The sequence below is a fragment of the Rhineura floridana genome, chromosome 3 (genome assembly GCF_030035675.1).
Source record: "Rhineura floridana isolate rRhiFlo1 chromosome 3, rRhiFlo1.hap2, whole genome shotgun sequence".
Taxonomy (NCBI): Eukaryota; Metazoa; Chordata; class Lepidosauria; order Squamata; family Rhineuridae; genus Rhineura; species Rhineura floridana.
The window spans coordinates 2553623-2560414 of record NC_084482.1 but is presented as its reverse complement, the minus strand read 5'-3'; the positions used below and the strand labels follow the sequence as shown (position 1 = coordinate 2560414).

Sequence of the window (6792 nt, the reverse complement as noted above, 5' to 3'; positions counted from 1 at the left end):
ATATAAAAAGCACATTCTATTCCAGGTCAAAACCCCTACTTTCCAGATTTCAAAAGGAAACCTGTCCAGTGAAAGAGAGAAAACAATTCAGCACCCAATAATTTTGGGATGAGAATCCATCTCCAAATAACTTGTGCTGTGTGTTCTAGAAGTCCACCCTAGAGACCGACAACTCTCTTTCTGTCCTAGAATAACCTTGACTCCTCTTCCCCTCATAACCCAGGATAATTTTGACTCCCTAAATACCGGCTTCCTCGGCCCCAAATACCATGGAGCGAGAATGCTGGCTGCTAGTTTTTGCAGACGTGAAAGGGTGTTATTCCTTCTGCACACACATTACAGTAAAGAGGCCCCTCCTACGTCCTTTCTCATCTGTCTGGCCTCGTAATTGCTAGCATGGGAGGGGCTAAGGTTTTAAAAAGGATTTCCCTTCTTTGACTAAAAGTCAGTGACTTTAGGTGGTAAGTTCCCAGCCCAGACTGTTGGCAGCTGGAGACAGCCTCTCTCTCTCTCTCTCTCTCTCTCTCTCTCTCATCTTCTCTTCTTGCCCTTTCTTTCTCTCTCTTTCAAGGTGGAATTATACAGCAACAGACCTGTGAGCTGGAGCCTCCCTACAAAGAATTTTCTGATTGCTAGGTAAGTGATAACTTTTTGCAGTTTTGTCTGTGTCTTGCAATCTGGCTCTTCGGCTACAATTTGTTAAATATCTCAGCATACATTGCGTGCAGTCTAGAAGTTACTCCCCATGGCGGCAAAATGTACTCGGTCGGTGTTTGGTTTCATAATGAAGGGGCTTTCAGTCATAAATCACTTTCTTTAAGAACTGTAATTCAGAAGGCAGCTTGTGGAGAGTCTAGAAGAATTCTCATACTGTAGGGGCCACATTTGGGACTGGCTGGTGCAGGCAGGGCAGGAGACTGTCACAATCATGGGGTCTTCTTTGGGCTGTAGTTTGGTGTTCTAAGAACAGCTCCTGACACACACACACCCCAAATCCCCTTGTAGCATTTGTTTGGGGGGGGAAGTAAAAACGAAAGTTGATTAGACTGGATTCTTACTCTTTGGATCCTAGTAGAAGTACAAGCTGGAAGGAAGAATTTAACCAGCACTGCTACTTGCTCTGTTAGGTGCGTACATGGATCCCTTTAACCCCACATTGCCAGTTGCACTGACTGGCATGAAAAGAGGGCATCTGCCCAGTTTCCACAACAGGCCCTTCCTGACCACTGCCAAGTGCACTCTGGCTTTCATAAGGATGAAAGTACCTGTCCAGAGCAGGCATACAGAAGAATGTCAGTGCTGCGGGAAGATTCTGCTTGGGTGGAAATCAGCATTGATATGATTCATATGATATGATGACCCTTTAATCTGAAGCGGCAAAATTTGGTGGAGTCAATGGGATGTTTTGGACACTGTGAGGGGACAGCCCTTTTCCTGGAATCTATTGGTTTTCAGTCATGCAGGGTGCTTTTTTCAATGCTAAGGTAATTTCTCTGCTGTAGGTGCATGATGGGATGTGGAAATGAGAGGAATTAGTATGTTGTAAAAACTGCAGTCGGATTGAAATATGTCTGGGTCAGAAAGAGACTTGGTAACATTTTTCTGCAAGTGGCAGGGTGTAGGTAAAGAATCCAACCTTCTTGGTGAATCTGGTGAACAAAGACGAGAAGAGAGAGAGAGAGAGAGAGAGAGAGAGAGAGAGAGAGAGAGAGAGAGAGAGAGAGAGAGAACATAACTTTGGCTGGGAATATTGAGTGGCTTCCCCATCTGTTGAGTCTCCTTTGAGGTTGTATAACCACCCACAGCTAAGTTATATAAGGACAATTGGAACATGATGAGACATAGTTTTGGGTGGGGGCACTTCCTTGTCAGCACAGTGGTACCCTCAAAATGGCACCAGTCACACACACCGCCTGGCTCACACCCATTGGGAGAATGATTCATTCTTTCCTCATAGATTTACTTCTCTGTTTTCCGCGCGAAATTGCTTCTGCTGGGAAGGATGGTCCTTTGCAAATTTCAGCACCACTCCCTTTCATATTTTCCATTCTTGAAGCCCAGGCATGCTTGTTGATAGTACACTTGTGGCATTGCTGGTGTGCCCAGGGACTGGCAGAGGTATTTCACAGTAACGCAAGTTTACATCTACTCTTTTCTCCCTTCTTTTTTGTCTGGAAAGAGTCACATAAGTGTCCTTCAACTTTTTACTATCAAAGACATATGGTGCCTGGAGGGAGAAACCCAAATAGACCCCCAAAATGCTAATGAATGTGGGTCAGAATTCACCCGGACTTTCTCCTGTAGAAGGCATACCAATCTGACTTGTCAGGCTTGCACAGGAACATGTGTCCCATTAGGAGCCAGATGTACGTCAGATTTTTCTGCTACCCCACCTTGCCTCATGGAAAGGCTGCCTTTATTCCGTATACCATTATTTCATTCTCTTAACTTTTTTTAAACTTAAAAGTGGCTATAGCCATCGTCTCACAAATAGTGTAGGGTAGCAGTGGGGTGGCGGAGGACTCTTAAACCCTTTCCCTCTATGCTAGCATCTCTTGGCAGCAATCATCATCATCTTTTATGTTTTGAGCTTTAAAAAAGATGTCAGGAGGTCTGATCACAGATCTACTGTTTCATATCAGTTTTGTCCCTAAGTCTCTTGTGGATAATTTCTGTTCAGATGCAAATGGTCACTTCTTGCCCCAGTTTGTACTCCTAGAGAGTCTAGCCTCAATTTCAGCAGAGTCTAGCAGCGACAACCATATTTCTTTCAAATAACTGTATATGGAGGAAATAATAGGATTCACATCCTGAAAAAGAAAAAAAGTAATAGATGAAATTATACAACCCCTTATGGAAATTTGTGAGCATGTCAGGATCTGAGCATGATGTACCTCAATGGAGGTTGGAGTGGGGAAGTGAATTTCTTCAGGCGATTTGAAAATGGGGATTCTTACCATGGGATTGAGCTTCCAATGTGTCTTTGGTCCTCCTGCCAACATCACTGCTTCTCGAATAGCACAACATTGTGACCAGCCGAATCCTTGTTTTCCTTGGTGAATGTGCTCAATTTCTCTGAGTTTTTGGATCATGCAATTATTAATGGACAAGATGTGAAGGCCTTTCTTATATGCAAGAGAGTAATGAGGCAGGCATTAAAACAAGAGGCACCCTTTGCTGTGTAGCTGATAAGGCATTCTCCCAAACCATAGCACTTTATATAAAAGGAGAAAAGGGGAGAAATAAATGGCATCTTGCTTACCCTTGGTTGGCCACTACACTTGTCCATTCCCTTTCTTTGTTATTGAAGAAGAGTCTCTAATCACGTTTGCTCTGTCTGCTTTGATGTTTGCCACGAATGACATGTAAAGTGTGGCAGGAAGACGCTTGTTTCCGAACACTTGGGGAGATATGCCAAGGAGCTGCTGCTAGACACAGATCTCTCTCCATAATATGGATTATTATTACTATTATTATTACCGCTATTTCCACATATTTTTTATTTTATTTTCAAGGACCTATATACCCACCATGGCTCCACACAAAATTTGGAGATGTGAGTTTTCTGTTTGCATTTTATATAGCGTTTAAACACTAGTGTAATGTCAACACAACTGTGGCAAACACCATCCCCATATAAATTGTGAAGTGGTGTCTCCTCAAAGTTTCAGTGCAGAGAAGGAATTGCTAGCCAATGGATACAAGGCAGGGCTGGAAACGTTGCTCAGGTTAATTAGTAGTTTGCCTGCCAGCTTCAGCTTTAGGTGATTAACTGGTGAAGCCAATTTAAATTGGTGGTGGCAAATTTTAATCAGTGGGGCAAAGGCTTCTGAGCAAATTTGTTTATTTCCCCCCACTTGTTATTTTTCAAGTTTTATATTACATCTTCAGGCAAATAAACACCACAAACTGTGCAAAGAGATGGGAAAATTTCAATAAATATATTCAGTGATAAGAAAAGCAATATTACAATAATTCTTTTAAAAACAGTATAATTCACAATTTTGAACTGATGAAAACATTTCAGAATAATAATGCTTTTGGGGTTATTTTGGTTCTGGTGTATTAATATAATAGAGGATGAAAAAGAAAAATGTTCAAGATGGTTTTTACCTGATTGATTAAATTGTAAAGTACTTCATGTTCACCGCCCAGAGAGCTATTGCTAGTCGGGCGGTATATAAATTTAATAAATAAATAAATAAAAATAAATAAATAAATTCACATTTCCTTCAAAATCCCAAAAGGAAGAAAAGAGCGGGGAGGGACACTAACTGTGCTGATATTTTATTAAAATGCAAGTTGGTTTAAATTAACTTAATGACTTGGTTTAAAAAGGGAAATAATCATCTAGAAAGTCTTCAACCATTGGACAGCCCTGGTAGAAGGGCATCTACCATACTCCCAACTTTGTCCTGCCTAAGGATGCAAGTCCAGCCGCCGTAGCCTGCAGTTGGCAATCTGGGTTTCTGAGAGCACCATGAGTGTGTGTCCTGTGAGAAGGGCTCACTTCTACACCAAATAATTTCTGCTCTTTTTCATGTCCTGCCCTGCTTGCTAACGGCAAAGTGTGGAAACAGGTGTGTACTACATAGAGAACCCAGGCCACAGCTGTTGGGGAATCACCATGCATGGGTGTGTTGTACATGGTGTACGGCATGTGGGTGTTGTTGTTTGATTCCACACACCATGTGGACCAAGACTGGACACTGAAAATATGTCCTTCCTCCCAAGAACTTACCTTCCTTTGCCCCTCCTAACCTCCCCAAAGTATCCCCTTGTTTCAGTGTTGCCTGGGAGGGGCTCACAAGATAAGTTCCTCATTTACTTGTTTGCTTTGGAAGCTTGGGTGGTACTCCAAGATACCACAGTGGCCTGCACTGCCAGAGCAGCTGTTGATAAATCACTATTAATAACATATAGGTCAGGGTGGTGAGGTGATGTACCTGCATTAGTGTGCTGCATTTCTTCCTCTGACCCTCCCCTCCCTTCCCTTCTCCCCCTCTGACCTGTCTCCAACTCTTTATGAGAAAAAACTGCTTTGTGACATGGATGCTTAATTTTATTTAGAACCAGAGCCTCTCTGTGTGTTATAACCTAAAGGGGGTAAAGGCACCCCTGCACAGAACTTCAGATCATGTTTCAAAGCTGATCCAGTAGACAGACAGAGCTGGTGTTTTAATACACCATTTTCCAGTTTATGAGTCTTTTTTTATTGCTAGAGTCCCCAGATTGTTCAGGCCATCAGAAAAAAAAAGCAGGGATTGGTGAAACAAAGAAGGAAGCCACACAGGGCAGCTGTGGAAGCACATTGTGAGTAGTGCTTGAAGACTGTGGATCATCTCTTGGGTGCCCTTAGCCATGTCGGCAATAGGCCACTGCAGAGACCCTGGAATTAATTGGCACTCCAACAGAATCCACAAGCCAGTTCCAGCAACTGTGTGACCTTGGGTAGGGATAGCTCTACTATAAGGCAAAGTGGGGTGACAGAATCTGGGGAGCTATTAAGGGGGCAGAGTGGGAGGCAGGTTTCAGTGGGAAAAGAAACCACGGGGAAGTTTTCCTGCAAGCTCCTTTGACATAAATAGGAGCTGCGCAAGAGCACAGCAGCTCCTTCCAATGGAGCTTGTGCAGGAGAACGCCGCCACAGTTAATAGTCCGTCGGCAATTAGCAGGCGTTGCCATTTGGATTTTCTGCTTCAGGCACCAAAAAGCTTTGGGTTGGCCCTGCCCGTGTGCATATAGAGTGGCCTAGTGGTCTCTATGCAGGCCTTGGGTGTGGCAGAGCTGGTATTTTCCACTGGCTTTGGTGCTCAGTGAGAGCATGAATGAATCACCACCGCCCCGCCTGGATGGTTGTTTTTCCCTCACCACTCCCAGTTAATTCCTGCTTTGCATAATGGCACTATGGCATTATACAACATGCTATAGATGCAGACTCGTCCATTTAAGATTCCCAGCTGAAGTGAAACTAGCAGCACCCCACTGAAGTCATGCTCAAGGCTATGGCAGCACCAGAGATGTGGTTCTCCATGTACAATACAGATCCATTGATGGGCAGCCTTTGCTGCTTCTTTTGAGGAAAATTAATGTTGCTGGAGCCTTGCTCCCTTCCCATGTTAGTTTCAACAGGAACTTTTGTCCCTAACACCCACATTTTATTAGCATTCCAAAGCAAATTCCTTCCTTTTTTCCACATGTTAACTATTATATGCAGCCCCTATTTCGCCAAAATCCAGGCAGCATCTTTATGAAATCTTTGTCCAGCATAGGGTGGGAAGGGAAGAATGGAATAAACATTACATATGTGCTGAGCTCTTTGCCTTTCCTTATTGCTATGCATTGCTGCTGGCGCTGCAGACTCGTCTAGAGGTCACATGGCCACCGCCATCTTAGTTAACATGATGATGTTACTGGAGTTTTGGATCTTTTTGTGTGTGAATTCTATTTTATTTTTGGTTTTAATAATTTTTTTATTTACTTGTAGTTTTCAGTGTTGTAAGCAGGTTTGTACAGGCTTTGCTTGGAGAAGTGGCAGATAAATATTTAAAATAAATAAAAATAAACACAGGGAAACGCAAATTATCAAATATCTTGTCCTTCAAGCACCACAGTGTCCTTTATGGGCTGAGCAAGGATTGTAACTCTGAGGGTATTAAGTCTCATCTGTTTTAAAAAAATTGAGCTCCCTGTTTTGTAAGTCCTTTGTAGTTTTTCCATTCATTTCAACATTTGCTGGTCGCTCAAACATGTGTACCCCCCAAGCTGGGCAACTCACAGCCACCATGCTAT

The 6792-nt window shown here is 43.0% G+C and overlaps 1 protein-coding gene across 2 annotated transcripts in view; it reads left to right on the top strand.

Annotated features, from left to right (window-relative positions):
* Positions 1-457: 457 nt before the first annotated feature.
* LOC133379152 (uncharacterized) overlaps positions 458-6792 on the top strand; it is a 46467-nt gene continuing 40132 nt past the window's right edge. For both annotated transcript variants that reach the window (XR_009761125.1, XM_061613811.1), the window contains exon 1: positions 458-636. The gene's annotated coding sequence lies outside the window, so the exon portion shown is untranslated. The remainder of the gene's footprint in view (positions 637-6792) is intronic.